This window comes from Coenobita brevimanus, chromosome 13 (genome assembly GCF_032717465.1).
Source record: "Coenobita brevimanus isolate Jiangsu-jjx chromosome 13, ASM3271746v2, whole genome shotgun sequence".
Classification (NCBI taxonomy): domain Eukaryota; kingdom Metazoa; phylum Arthropoda; class Malacostraca; order Decapoda; family Coenobitidae; genus Coenobita; species Coenobita brevimanus.
Window position 1 is genome coordinate 41,059,769 of NC_136966.1, and position 16,489 is coordinate 41,076,257.

General features: G+C 43.0%; 1 protein-coding gene and 1 pseudogene across 1 annotated transcript in view; one reads left to right on the top strand and one right to left on the bottom strand.

The window, feature by feature from the left end:
* nmdyn-D7 (nucleoside diphosphate kinase homolog 7) overlaps positions 1-16,489 on the top strand; it is a 165,490-nt gene that overhangs the window by 98,864 nt on the left and 50,137 nt on the right. The window lies entirely within an intron of this gene.
* LOC145416736 (5S ribosomal RNA) lies at positions 15,634-15,752 on the bottom strand (annotated as a pseudogene).

A 16,489-nucleotide genomic window follows, 5' to 3' on the forward strand; every position in this document is an offset into this window, starting at 1 on the left:
TAGTAGTAATACTACAGTAGTTGTTCCCCGGGCAGTCTGGCCAGACAGCCCCGAGTCCCTAAGGAAGGCCACAGCCAAGACTGGGCTTTCCCACAGAGCTCTCAAGGAGTATAAGTTGTGTTGTTGGTGCAGGTAATTGTCAGTGCTGTTTTTCATAATGTGCTTATTAGTTTGGGGTGCTGTGTTGCTTCATGGACAGGCATCAGCAACGGAGACATCCAGCCTTTTTTGATAACTGAACAGGGCTGGATGATGCCCACATTTCAGCCTGGCCAGGTGGACCCTCTCCTCGCAAGGGAGGTAGGATTCAGAATGGTGGATATCAGGAGGCTTTGCATGAGCTGTGTGTTGTCTTTGAGTGACTGAATGGCGCAGTGAGTGATTTGAGCATGGTTACGCTTTTGGAAGCTGGTTTGAGGCAGGCGAAAGGGGAGAGATGACTGTATTTGTGTATGATATCGTGTGCTGGATGTTATTTTGATATACCTTGATGTTTGTAGATGTGCTGCCATGTAGTATAGTGGAGGATGTGGGTTATTGGAGGCTGTGGCAAGAATTTGTGTGTCTCTCGTGCCTAGATGATCCTTGACTTTGAGGACTTTAGTTTCTTTAGTGGTAAAGTTTCTAGAGAAGGGAAAAAAGTTCTATGCAGCCATCATGGATTTGGAAAAAGCATATGACAAGGTGAATAGACAAGGATTGTGGAAGGTAATAAGAATATGTGGAGTAGATGGGAAGTTGTTGAAGGCTGTGAAGAGTATGTATGAGGGTGCTAAGGCTGCTGTGCATGTGGATAGTGAACTGAGTGAGTTTTTCTGTTTGAAGATTGGATTGAAACAGACATGTCTCCATGGTTGTTCAATCTGTATATGGATGGGGTTATAAGGAGATACAAGGTAGGGCAGTGGATGTTGGAGTGGCCCTTATGAGAGAGGGAAGTGTTTGGAAACTCCATGTACCGTTCTTTGCAGATGATACTGTGTTGTTAAGTGAAGACGAAGGGGAGCTACAATGCTTGGTGGATGAGTTTGGGAGAGTGTGTAAGAAGCGGAATCTAAAGTTGAATGTAGGGAAGGGTAAAGTTATGGTCTTCGAGAGAAGTGAAGTCAGTGAATGTACAGTGAGGTTGGATGAGGAGGAAATGGAAAATGTGATTATGTTTAAGTACTTGGGTAGTGTGATGAGTAAGGATGGAAGTTTAGAGGGTGAAATGCTTGAAAGGGTACAACAAGGAAAAAAAGTTGTTGGTTCCTTGAAAGCAGTGATAAGAAACAGGGAAGTGAGCATGGAAGTGAGAAAGTACTACATGACAGTATTGTGATACCAACTCTAACGTATGGAAGAGAAGCTCGGACCTTGTTGGAGGGACACAAGTAAAGAATGAGAGCAGTGGAAATGAGTTAATTGAGAGGAGGCTGTGGAGTCACATGGAGAGACAGATTGACAAATGAGGAAATGAAGGAGCATTGTGGTGTGGATGTGGATGTGATAGGAAGCATTAGGAGAAACACATTGAGGTGGTTTGGCCATGTGGAGAGGATGGAGAGTGTGAGACTGATGAGGAGAATGTATGTGAATGAGGTGGAGAGGGTAGGAGAGGCCAAGGATGAGATGGAGGGATATGAGAGAGGGAGGTGTAAGCTGGGAGCAGGGCAGTGAAATGGTGGGGGACAGGGCGACATGGAGGCAGTTTGTTTGTGGCCACCCCTTACGGGATTAAGGCCTTTGGCAATAAATAGAGATAGATAGTTTCTTGGTGTAGGTGGTCTGTAGATGTAGTAGCTGTGCAGCCTGTGATTATTTTTAGAGCCTTGTTCTGTATGGTTTGTAGAGTGTTGTAGTGTGTTTTAGGTTAGAAACCCAAGCAGGGCATGCATAATTCATCCCTGAATGTATTCGTTGTTTGTATACTGTTGTGGTGGTTTCTTTGTTGTGTCCAAATGTTGTATGGGCAAGTGACCATAGGACGTTGAGTCATGCTGTTAATTTGTTTTTAATGTTTGTGATGTGTTGTTTAAATGACATTGAAGTATTGTATGTTACACCAAGGATTTTGGGGTTGGGGGGGTTGGGGGGGGTTGTTTATGGTGAGGTGTGGATTGTGACTATGTTCTGCTGTCCAGTTTGTGAGAAGGGTCACTGTAGATTTGGCTGGGGCTATTGTAAGTCTGTTTGTGGTGAACCATTCGTGTAGTGTGTTGAGATAAGGTTGGAGGATATGTGTGGCTGTGTTTGCATTTTGGTGTGTACATGTAAGCATTATATTGTCTGCATGGGAAGCTATGAATATTTGTGGTATGTGGGGTGCGACTATTATTGTGCATGTATAGGTTGAAGAGTGTAAAAGACCAAACAGATCCTTGGGGGATGCCGTTTGTGAAGTTTCTGATGTTCAGTGACTGACCAGCAGATGTTACATATGCACATTTGCATGCTAGATAGTTTGCCAGTTATCTTTTTGTGTAATTGTGCATGTTGGGGCTGATTTTTTTATTTGTAAGGTTGTGGCAGGAGATGTCATCAAAAGCTTTGTTAATATCTAGTTTGACTAGGGGTGTTCTGTGTGTGGCATGGCTGAATTGATGCCATCAAAAACTCTTTGTGTAAGGTCTGTATAAAGAGTGTTTGTGGAGTGTAGTGGCCTAAAATCATGTTGTGATGAGGCAAAGGGGATGTGAGGTGTACCTAATTGTAATACCAGTCATTCAGTGACTTTGGAGGGGGTGCAGAGGAGTGTGATGGGGCAGTGTGAAGAAGGTAACATGGGGTCTTTGTTGGGTTTGGGGATAGTGATGATAGTACCGTGCTGCCAGATGTTGGGTATTATGTTGTGTGAGTAGCTGTTGTTTGATATGTTGGTGAGTGCTTGTATGCCTTGTGGTCCAAGGTGTTTAAAGTGTACGTTGCTTATGTTGTCTGAGCCACAGGCGGATGAGTACTTAAGGTTGCTAATGATGTGCTTTGTTTGGTTGTAAGTAAAGAGTGCAAAGTCTGGGTCTGTGGGGAACTGTCTCTTGCGTCGGATGACACATCGGTCATCTCGATGGAGGTTTAGACATGTGAAAAGTGATTGATGAGAGCGTTTGCATGTTGTTTGTTTGAGGGTATTGTGTCTGTTGTTGTGATGGCAGCATGTGATTGTGTAGTGATGCTGTTGGAGTGTGTGATGTTGTATAGTGTTTTGAAGAGTTTTGCTAGTGTTTGTTTTGTGATCAAGTGTTTGGAGATAATTACTCCAGTTTAGTGTTTGTTGTTCCGATATTTCATTGTTTATTTGGGGATTGAGTTCTTGTATTTGTTGTACGGTGTCTTGTGTATGGGGTGTTGAGGAGTGTCGTAGTGTCGTGTTGGCTGATGAGGCCTTGAATTTCTGGTGTGAAGTTTGGGTTGTGTCTCTTTCTGTTGCCTCGAGGGATGTGTCGTTTGTCTGCATTTTGAATAATTGTATTGAAAGTGTCACAGCAGTGTTGATGTTTGTGACTGATGTATTATTTAATGTTTCAAAGTGTTGTTCTGTTTCAGTTGTGAAGGTCTCCCAGTTGGCTCTCTTATAATTAGTGTATGTGTGTCTGTGGCCAGCTGGGGTGATTCTGGGTTTGGTAGTGATGATGATTGGGAGGTGGTCAGAGCCAGGGGTTTTGACCACTCTGCAGGATGTTGTGGGGGCGAGGTTTGGGGAGCAGAAGGTGATGTCTGGGGATGATGGGAGGAAGAGGGCTTGGTGTGGGATATAGGTATGTTGATGGAGATATTGAGTGTGAAAAGATGATCTGTTTGGGATTGTAGTACCAGCCCTGTGTCTGTGTCAGGGTTGTTGACATGCCAGGCCGACGCCTTGGCATTGAAATCACACAGGGTGATGTTGGGTATGTTAGTGATGTGGTGCATTGGAGGAAAGTTATTGTGTGGTACTGTGGGGGACGACTGGGGAGGAATGTATATATTGGCGATTGTTATGTATGATTTGTTACCAGTGCGGATTTTAATTGATTGTATATCTGTTGTGGTGTCATGTGGGGCGAGAAGTGACTTTGTGTGTGCACTAGTATCTGAAAAGTTTATGGATTGGTGTACCAGGGTGATGAGTCCACCGCCATTGCCATTGGCCCAGTCTTGTCTGATGGTGGTGAAATTGTGAAATGTTGGTGTTTTTTGTTCTGCATGTGTAAGATGGGACTGTGTTGTTCTGTTGTTTGATGAATTGTGTGAGTTCTTGTTTGGTGTTTTTGCCATCTTTGTGTATTCGAAGAATGTTAATGTTGTGTGTATGATGTGTGTTCGGTGCTGCAACACGGGAGGGAGGTGGAGGTGTGGGTGGAGGAGAAGAGGTAAGAGAAGATTGTGATAGAGGTAAGGGTTGGGGTGGATAAGACTGGAGTGGAATGGGAGGGGTTGGGGGATTCAATGGTGTGGGGAGGATTGGCGGGCTAGGCTGAGGAGGTGTGGAAGTAGGAGAGGGGCTGGTGAGGGGGTTTGAGGATGGGAGAAAGGAACATAAGATGTAGCTCCAGGTATTTGTGTAATGTTCTCTGGATGCAAGTGTTGTGCAGATGAAGTGGGTTGACTTCTTGCTAGAATTACACTGAACTGAACCCTTGGTCTGTCAATTTGAAGTGATGGGTTTTGAGCATGCTGGACCTATGTATTTGTTGATGGGTCCTGGATTGGTCTCAATTTGAGCATGTTGGACATATGTATTTGTTGATGGGTCCTGGATTGGTCTCGATGTCACTGACTAGAAGAAATATTCGAGAAACTACCGTGTGAGAGTCATTTCTCGGTGTAGAAAAAACAGTGTTGTTGTGTGTGTTGTGTTGAGAGATGTGGCATTTGCCTGGGGAACCGAAGCCACTTCCAGGTTCTAGGGCCCTGTGAGGGGCCAGCGGGGTTTGCGGTAGTTTGGCCCTTATGCTGTCCTCCTCCGCTACAACTTTTCTGGAGGTGGACCCACGACGAAGATGCTTCAGCTCCAGGTCAGCCCCTTATTGTTTATCAACATGCTTGAAGCCCTCTCACATGATTTCAGAAATGGACTCCCGTGGGAGATGTTGTATGTCGATGATTTGGTGTTGATTGCAGGGCATAAACAGAAGGAAGTACAGACAGAGGAAGAGTTCCAGAGTTGACCTGTTGCATACACGAAGGACTGGGAGTAACAATTAACTCTTGCATTAGGGAGTTGAACAGAAAAGGAAAAGGGGTGAGTGCTGCCAAATGGGTGCTATGTTGCTGCCATAATGGAGAACGAATGCAAGGGTACAGTTCAGAAGAGCAGTGACCATTGATGTAGCAATAGAAATGAGATAAAGATGTAACTGTGTGGCAACGAGATGTAGGTTGAAGGGAGTTAGTAAGTGGAGGAGAGTTGATGAGAAGAAAGGCTTCAGACTCCACCCTGTTGAGAAGTGCTATATGTTTTCAACCTCCCTTCTCCCCCCCCCTCCACTCACACATAAGAGCTGTATTCTACAAGAGTGAAGAAAATTCCTGTATAAAATCAACAGCAGTGCAGGGATGAAATAGGCATGACATCAGCATAGCAGACTTTATATCATGGAAGAAGATTTTGCGAGATAGGTAATATAAACTTTCTATGACAAATCCTGAGAGAATGAAACCCTGAGTATATTAAACAGTTTTGCAGGATTGAGTTGCATATTGTTAAACATTAAGAGATACTCCTGTGAAAGAGTATGGCAGTTCAAAAGATGCAGAAACTTGAGTTTTGGATTCATTAAAAATAAAAACGTTACTCTTACCCCTATGAAAGATATAAGGCAGGTCAAAAAGTAGGTGTGCCATAGCCATTGCTTCCATCCTTTCCATATGCCCAAACCATCTCAGTCATCCTGTTATCATCACAATAGTACTGCAGTACTGTATGTGCAGTCCCCATCCTTAGTCTCAACTCTTCATTTGCAGTTTTAACCCTCATAGATCTGTCATTCAAGAACACACTACACATCCATCTAATTATCATCTCTGTACATTTGAGTCTATGAATATCCTCCTATTTTACTGCCCAAGTCTCACTTCCATACAGCATTACATTCCTAAGACATACCATGTACAAGGACCCTGTAGCATGGAGGGAGAGCCCCTCTCATGGCCAGGAGAAGGAACAGCTCTCTGAACTTCTTCCAACCATTCCCTCCCCTTGCCACCATGCTAACTGTAATTGGAGTCACAGAGGAGTCTGTAGTAGGCAAGTGGGAATCAGGTTGAGGGTTCGTTAATGGATCAACTTTTATGACAGAAAATCTCATCCCCATGTATGTGTAACTAGCTTGCGTGGCACCTCTAGGTTAACAGACAGCTGTATAAACTGGGGGTCTGCCATACTGTGTTGGGTGGTTACCTTTGGCTGACAAATTGATACCTGGTGACCTAGTGGTTCAAGGCATTCCAACCAGATGTAGCATTTACGGAGACAAATTCAAGAGGAAGTTGAGGTTTATTGATCATTTATAGTAAATCCCTGATATAATGCATTTCAGTTTAACAGTCATTATCATCATCATTCGGACCTCCTTTCCCACCATAGGGGAGGTTGAGGAATAGCAGTGTCCAGATAGCCCAGGTTTGCCCAGTCCAATAGGCCACGCTTCCATTTACTCATCATTCGAGCCCCTGGAATCCTGGCTGTATCTGATACGCCAAAAAACTTTTATCACATTCTGTAGCTTCACTTAAACATATCCGATAGAGTCAGTCCGAAGTCATGTTATATAGGGGTGCCAAATCCCTGATCATGCACTTTTTCCCACAACATTTATCCAGCCAGCTTGATCACGTGTCAGTCCCCTAGCCTTACTGACTTCCTTACCTCACTTCCTCACACACTCCTCTACCGTATTGCTTCACCTTCTCCTTGGCCTACCTTGCCTCCTCCCTCCTTCAGATTCACTCAGATATACCTTTTTCACCACTCTCTTGTTATCCATTCACTCCACATGACCATACTATTTCAGTACACTTTCTTTAATTCTGGTGTCCACAGACTTCCTGACCCTGCTTCATGAATCACACTATTTCATATCCTATCAACTCTCTGTACTCCACATACATTCCTCAGCAGTCCCATCTCCACTTCTCTCATTCTTGACCTTTCATTTTCATGCCACACCATAGTCTCACATTTATATGTTAAGTTGACACTAACACCCTTTCATGTAATCTTCGTGCAGCAGCAGCACTCAAGCCTCCTTCTTATCAAGGCCTTCATAGCACCAGCTTCTTTCCTTCCTTGTGTCACTCTACTTTCCACTTCTTTTACACATTTTCCTCTCGTTTCCTTCACTGTACACAGATATTTGACCTCTCTCACCAATTCCAGTCTCTCTATTCACTGTAACATCACACTGGGATTCATCTTCTCTCTCGATAACAGTCACTTTACTCCATTCTACATTTACTCTCAAGGCATGATGCTCACAGACATCAGCAGAACTCATCACTAGTCCACCAAGTTCTTTTTCTGGTATTTGCAAGTAACACTGCATCATCAGCACTGAACAAATTTGAGTTGTTCCATCCATCACCATTCATTACCAATGCCATCCCTCTCCCCATTACTTGTGTTTTTACTTCTCTCAGCACCCCATCCATATGTTTATTGAACAACCATGGGGACATCACACAACCTTGTCGCGCACCCACATTGATCGTGAACCATTCACTTAGATGCCCATTTACTGTTACACATGCCTCACTACCATCATAAAAATTCTTGACAGCACCAGGCAGCTTACCATCTACACCGTACATGTGCACAGCCTTCTGCAGTCCTTCTCCGTCTACTTTGTCATTTGCTTTTTCCAGATCCATAAATGCCTTAAACACCTTATAGTCCTTCTCATGGGCGTTCTTCACTATCTGGCTCACTGCAAATATTTGATCCACACATCCTCTGCCACTCCTAAAGCCACCCTGTTCATCATTCACTAGGACTTCTGATATCTCTCTTACTTTCTCTGTAATAATTTTTCCATATACAGTACCTGCCCTACCACACTCAATAAACTTATCCCACGAAAATTCATGCACTCACTTCGCTCTCCTTTATTTTTGTACAAGGGTACAATCATAGCCATTTTCCACTCTGCAGGCACAGTTTCACTCATCCATGCCTTCTTCCATACCTCCAACAAGCACTTCATTCCATTCTCTCCACTACACTTAAGCATCTCTGCATACACCTCATCAACCCCAGCTGCTTTCCCATTTTTCAGCCTCTTTACAGCACTCTTCACCTGTGCAAGTGTCATGTCTCCTGGTACTGCATTCCTTTTCTTCTTACCCCCAAAACCAATCATGTTTACAGCTGCTCTGCTCTCTTTATTCCCATTCATCAGGCTTTCAAAATATTCTTTCCATCTTGTCCTTACTTCATCCCCATGGGTTAATAATTGTTTGAAATATGAGTTACAAATGCACAGTCTCCTTTCCTGACACATATGCTTCAGTCACTTCCCATTATCATTTTCTCCTGGTACTCCATCACAACCCATTATATTATCCTCAGGACCAATGCCTACTCTTCCATTCATATCACCCATTACAATCACTTTATAGCTCCTGGGCATTTCTCCCACTGCTTCATCCAGCTCATCCCAAAACCTGCCTTTCTCTCTCTCATTCCAGTCATCACACAGTGCATACACTACAATCACTGCCACTTTCACCTTCTCAGACTTGAACTTGACATACTTACGTCTTGAGCTTTCACATTTGTAATCTCTCATTCCTCTGCCTCACCACATTCATCAACAAAGCAACTCCTTCCATGCATCTACCTTGCCCCTTCATGCCAGGTTTTACACATTTCACACCCTCCCACTTCACACCCTTTCATCATTGTTTCACACCATGCCATCATGGCATATCTCGCACTCTTGAACACATTCACCACTTCCACCCTCTTGATCTCCTGATTCACACCTCTCATATTCCACATGGCCACACGAATGTGCCTATTTGGTTGGGGTCCTGGGCAGCAGTTGGGCTCTCCGAGGCTCTCTGAAACTTTTACCATACTAAGTGATTTTTAGGTAGGGGAATCTGAAGGACACTTAACCTGCCCCAAAATCCCAGTTATATGGTTACCACCCAGCGTAGTTAATGGTTTCCTGGGTACAGGAAACCATTTGATGGGCTCTCCCACCTACCACCAGTTTATCAGACCTCATTTTAATGCACAAAATCTTGTCCATTATCATTGCCTGATGCAGGTAGCAGTAAAAAATGGAAAAATTCCTTGTTGCAATACTTTCGTGTCATCTCTTTTATTTCTTTAATTTTGTTACATTACCTGTATGTAAATATACGTGTCAGTATGAGATTATGTTGTTTGGAAGACTCTGTTCCATTATCTCATGTTATCCTTTATGGGATTTAATGACAGTAGTGTGGAAAATGGGGACCAGAGTGTCTTCAACAGAGTTCCTCCTGATTTAGAGGAGAATTCAGTTTAGTGCACAGGGTAGTGTCTGAGTTCATGTGTTACAGTGAAGATTTACTGCATATAATCCCAGTCAGGGAGTGTGACAATACTTTTGGTTTAAATATCTGGGTTGAATATCCTATCCCTGGACCTCTTAGCTCCTGATGGGACAGTACTGAATTGGAAAGGATGGTGGATGGATGAATGGGTTGTTGCACAGCATAATCACAGTTCATTTAATTCAGATAACTAGATGTTTTTTGTACATTATTTTCAACAACTTTATTCACAGTTAGCAGTAGCAGTAAGTTCAGGTATCACTAAGATAAAATATGTTGTTATACTTCTACACTGTACTGCTGTTTTAAGGCAATGATGAGGAGCTTACATGTGATGGTACAATACTGTGTACCTTGGGTAAAGTGAAGTAGCTGCAGCACTCACCCATGAGCCAAGCTCCTTATATTTCTCATCTTGATGCCATGGGGAAGCATGCCTGGTCTGACCTGAGTAAGGTGTTGTCTGCCACAGGGAGGCACTGGTTCTATACATTTTGTATGTACATACTACTGTATATTCCACTGTACTGTACTTGTAGGATGGCCCCACTGATGGGAGGTGCATGTCTGGGGTCAGTTGGTCTGCTTGGCCAGACAGACTGGGGTTCAACAACAACAGCTATTTTGTCAAGTGAGAATAATATGGGAGTACTGAGCAATGTGCGCAGAGCACATAAAGTGGATAGCATAAGAAATAATTTGATTTATGAAAGTTACAAAGTAAGGACCAACTTGCCTAGCCCCGGGCTCCTAGCTCCTCATGGGGCAACGTAGGATTGGATGATGGATGGATGGATGGATGGATGAAGTAAGGAAATATGCTGAAAACAGGGTTGAAGAGAATGTGTATGAGTATAAATGGTATGGTCACTTGGAAAAAATGGATGTACTGTAGATAGGATGTTTGCTATCACTGTTTTGGCCTCTAGCCCATCTGGGCATACAAATCTAGCTCATCTGGGCATTTCTGTTGTATGGTCATGTGGAGAATATGGATGTAGATAGGTTGGTGATTGGTTGGTTATTGCTGTTGTGGCCCCAGAGGCATCTGGAAGTGAACTAAGTAGACTGCAGACTGAAGTTGCCCTACCCCAGCAGTCACCATCTTCCTTTTGGGGGATGAAGTTGAAAGATGTTTGTATAACAGGGCAATGGAGCCATGCAGTTGTATCAGTGCCACCATGTGAAGACATATAGCACCAATGATAATGGTGTTTGCAAATGAGCCTGAAGGTGGGAGGAGGCATAGTAAGCCAAGAAGAAAGTGGTATAAGTAAATGAGTATGTAAGAAAGGAGGATATGGAATTTGATTAGGTTAGGGAACTGACAGGAAATGAGTTGATTGGAAATTTTATGTATGAGGGACTACCAGACCATTTTTTAAATCATAATAATGGATTTACTCTTTGGCAGGTGTATATGAAATGCATCTGTAAAGAAAAATGCCAGGAAAAAACTGGAGATGGTTAGGCCTGAAAGGTGAAGCCAGGATTTTAGGGACTTGAATGGTCAGTTGTATTTTTAATTAGCTAAATTGGTGGAGATATGGAGTGGAGGGATATATATGAGAGGATGGGAGGGTTAGTTGGAAGGAGGACAGCCAAATGACAGAGGAAAGAGCAATGTGGAAGTAATTTGTTTTGATCATCTCCTATGAGAGTACAGCACATATCACTAGATAGATTGAATGGTGACTGAGTGGCTCATTTCGCTGGGTGTGCTGGTGATTGGTTTCCATACATCTTTTCTTGCCTCCTGGACCTAACCTCACCCTATCCTTTGGTGGGAAAAAGTAGTCAAGATAATGATGGTATATGGATTGTTACATTTTAATATGCTCGATGAAATACCGTAAAGTTGGGTGAATTCGGACTTGGGGATGACTTCGGACATTTCGGGAAAAAATGTAAACCAATTAAAATACAGAGAAATGAAAATCAGGTGGTGAAATGAATATGAGTATTATTAAAGAGGAATGTTGTAGCTGTAACTTAGATAAAATAATAATATAATCCCATTTACACAGTGTGTGTAAATATTCATTGAATACATCATAAAAAAAGGCATGCTTTTTTGTATTCGTCAAAGTTCTACTGAGCGTAAAGGATGGGAAGGTGTGAAGACATGTGACCATCGCCAGACCGTCGCAAAAACATTTGCGATACCATACATACAGTTACTTTGGCCTCAGTGTCCGTAGTTCAAGGTCCACAGGCCTAACAGCAAATTTTCTTCTTTTTTTAGATTTAATGGGGTTACTTTGGACATGTGGTGACTTTGGACAGAGAAAGGGAAAAAATATAGCTTCCAACCTGTGTGTGTGCATGTGCAGACACACAGATGCACACAGACAGTATTTCTACCTAACTATACATAGCAAGCATCCTTTCAATCGTGACAACACCTGTCACTTGCTCTCTTGTTAAGAAACCTTAACTGTGTAAGGTGACAGATGTTAACATGATGTGGGGGATGCATGCTGTGCATTACTAGGTGAAATTACTGTATATTAAATTTTTCTTTCTTTTGCGGGAGGCAAAATGCCTAGGAAATACGTCCCAAAAGTGCAAAGTGAAAAGAAGAACTATACTAGCAAAGTAGATAAAAAAAGCCAAAGATGACATTGAAAAAAAACACCTGAGTGTGCGTAAGGCAGCTACAAAATGGAACTTAAGTAAAAGTACCTTATATGACTATCTAAAGGGAAAGCACACCATAGCAGCTGGTGGACAGACTGTGTTGTCGTCAGTAGAAGAGAATTACCTTTGTGACAGGATGATTACATTGAGCGTTTTCTCAAACGTGTCAGTGGAACACGTAACGTGTTCATTAACCCTACCATAGATGATTACAGTGATGTAGGCAAGGATGACATTGTTAAAATATTGCCAGAGCCAACACTTGACAAAAATTGTTGTATGATATTCAATGTGGATGTCAATAGCTGGCCTGTGTGTGTGTGAGAGAGAGAGAGAGAGAGAGAGAGAATCATTGGGTAATTAGGCTCAACATGATCAGTAAGTTTAGAATAATTAGTGTAGGAAAAGGGGATGAATAAGAAAAGTGATAATCATGTGATACAAATATTTGTTTAATTTACAGAATTTAATTTTGCATATCATTACTGTAGCAAAATGGCACAATGAGCCATAAATTACTCAGGCACATCATTAACAACCTCAAGCACTCATCTACCTGTGGACCAGACAACATAAGCAACATTCACCTTAAACACCTTGGACCACAAGGCATACAAGCACTCACCAACATATCAAACTACAGCTACTCACACAACATAATACCCAACATCTGGAAGCATGGCATTATCATCACTATCCCTAAACCCAACAAAGACCCCACGTTACCCTTCTCACACCGCCCCATTACACTCCTCTGCACCCCCTCTAAAGTCACTGAACGACTGGTACTACAACTAGTCACACCTCACATTCCCCTAATCCAGTCACAACATGGCTTTAGGCCACTACACTCCACAAACACCCTTATTACAGACCTTACACAGAGAGTTTTCGATGGCATGAATTCAGCTAGGCCACCACACAGAACACTTCTAATCACACTAGACATTAGCAAAGCTTTTGATGCCATCCCCTGCCACAACTTCACAAACAAAATACTCAACACAAACATGCAAAATGACACAATAAGATGGCTGGCAAACTACTTAGCAGGCAGATGTGCACACGTAACATTTGCCGGTCAGTCTTCTAACATCAGAAACTTCACAAACGGCGTCCCCCAAGGATCTGTTTTGTCCCCTACACTCTTTAACCTATACATGCACGACATACCCACACCCCACACACCACAGATATACATAGCTTCCTATGCAGATGATATAACACTTACATATATGCACCAAAACGCAAACACAGCTGCACACATCACTCAACCTTACCTCAACACACTACACGAATGGTTCACCAAAAACAGGCTAAAAATAGCCCCAGCCAAATCTACAGTGACCCCTCTCACAAACTGGACAGCAGAACACAGTCATATCCCACACCTCACCATAAACAACACTCTCCTACCACACACACACACACACACACACACACACACACACACACACACACACACACACACACACACACACACACACACACACACACACACACACACACACACACACACACACACACACACACACACACACACACACACACACACACACACACACACACACACACACACACACACACACACACAAAATCCTTGGTGTAACAGTGTCATTTAAACAACACATCACAAACATTAAAAATAAAATAACACCAAGACTCAATGCTTTGAGGTCACCTGCCCATACAACATTCAGACACAACAAAGAAACCACCACCACAGTATACAAACAGTACATACATTCAGTGATGAATTATGCAAGCCCTGCCTGGGCTTCTAACCTCACCAAAGCACACTACAACACTCTACAGACCATACAGAACAAGGCCTTAAAAATAATCACAGGCTGCACAGCTACAACACCCACAGACCACCTACATCAAGAAACCACGGTCCTCAAAGTCAAGGATCACCTAGACATGAGAGGCACCCAGTTTCTTGCTGCAGCTTCTGCAAACCCACAACATCCACTATATTACATGGCAGCACATCCACCCACACGAAGGAACATCAAAACAACACCCAGCACATGATTCCATACACAAATTCTGTCATCTCTCCCCCCTTGCCCACCTCAGACCAGCTTCCAGAAGCATATCCACACCCAGATCACTCGCCGCTTCATTCAGTCACTTGAAGACAACACACATCTGCTTGCACGACCTCCTGATATCCACCCTTCTGAATCCTATTTCCCTCGTGAGGACAGGGTCCACCTGGCCAGGCTAAGATGTGGGCACCATCCAGCCTTCTTAAGCTACCAGAAGAGGCTGGATGACTCCGTCGCTGATGCCTGTCCAGGATGCAGACCAGCATCCCATACTATTAAGCACATTATGGAAGACTGCATTGCACACAATCACCTATGCCAACAACACAACATACACTCTTTGAGAGCTCTGTGGGAAAGCCCGGTCTCGGCCATGGCCTTCCTAAGGGACTTGGGGCTGTTCAGCCAGACTGCCTAGGGAACAACTACTGCTACTACTGCTGCTACTACTACTACTACTCAGGCTGTAATGTATGAAGTCTGGTGCTACTTGTGATACTTATATTTACCTAATTAAGATTTATTTGCTTTATCTTAAGAGTATTACTGTACTTCTATTTTTATAAGAAGTTGTGTCAAAGATGTGCTTTACATTTTCAAGGCATCATTCCCTTTATTTCACAAAGAAAATCATATATTTTTTTTTAAATTACAAAAGTTCCTACACATTCTGTGTACCGGGTACAGCAGGGAAGAAAGGTTGCTGGTTCTTGAAAGCAGTGATAAGAAACAGGGAAGTGAGCATGGAAGTGAAAAAGTTACTTCATGACAGTATTGTGATACCAACTCTAACGTATGGAAGTGAAGCCTGGACACTGTTGGAAGGACACAAGTCAAGAGTGAGAGCAGTGGAAATGAGTTATTTAAGAGGAGCCTTTGGAGTCACATGCAGAGATAGGCTGACGAATGAGGATATAAAGGAGCATTGTGGTGTGGATGTGGATGTGATAGGAAGTGTTATGAGGAACACACTGAGGTGGTTTGGCCATGTGGAGAGGATGGAGGGTGAAAGACTGACGAAGAGAGTGTATGTGAGTGAGGTGGAGGGGGAAAGAGGGAGGTGGAGGCCGAGGATGAGATGGAGGGATGGGGTGGAGAGGTATATGAGAGAGGGGGGTGTGAGTTGGGAGCAGGGCAGTGAAATAGCGGGGGACAGGACGACGTGGAGGCGATTTGTTTGTGGCCACCCCAAACGGGATTGAGGCATCTGGCGATAGATAGATAGATAGATAGATAGATAAACACTTACATGGCTTTATTTCAAACTCACATATGTGTATGTGTTAAGTGTGAGAAAAGGAGTGCAAAATAGATTATTTCATTCATTCACTCATTGCCAGATGCCATGTATCCCAAACGGGGTGGCCAAGGGCTTAGAGTTAATTGTTTTACAGGGAGGGGCACTAATCCTCCACCAACCCCACTTGACACGTAGGGATGCCAACAGCTTCTGGTGTTCCCAGGCAGTCACCCATCCAGGTACTAACCAGACCCAACGTTGCTTAACTTCGCTGATCAGATGGGAAGCGGTGTACTCATCGTGGTATGGCCGTTCTTTATTTATTCCTATTGGGGTTACAAAAATATGTTTTTCACAGTTTCTTTTTTTAAAAATCTCCATCAGTGTCCGAAGTCACCTCAGCAGTGTCCGAAGCCATCGCCAAATACAGTACACACGCTCCCATTTAAAGGGCAAAAGCATTGACTGTCTGAAGTCACCCCACCCCAGTCCGAAGTCACCCCATATCGATTATGACTTCGGACAGCATTATAAATATTTTTTAAAAATACAAGCAGAGACCTGAATTTTTTTCACCTGTGTCACCATAAAGCTACGTTCTTAAGCCACGCATTCATGCAAGAAATAATCTTGTTAAAGCTTAACATGCTGAGTTACGACTTAGAATAGGTAAAAATCGTCCGAAGTCATCCCACTTTACGGTACTAACATACTGGTAGAGGGAATTAAAAAAAAGTTTGTGAAGAGTTTGCCTTTTGAAAAGTAGCAATTATTATTATTATTATTTTTTTTACTGAATGTGGAGAAGCTGAGAACCAGCAGTGGGAGATGAATACTTGAGATAGGTAGAAGAGATGTAGAGTAAATGAACTGGAAGGAAATGGATTTGGAAAGTTTATGGAGTGCATTAGGGAGTGTCTGATTAGGAATACAGTACTTGTTTCTATAACTTTGCAACACCTTTATGTTGCAGAGTTAGAAACAAGCAAGAAATGTACAACTTGATGGGATTAGAAGGTTGAAAAGACAATGGGGGAAAATAGAAAGTGAGGAG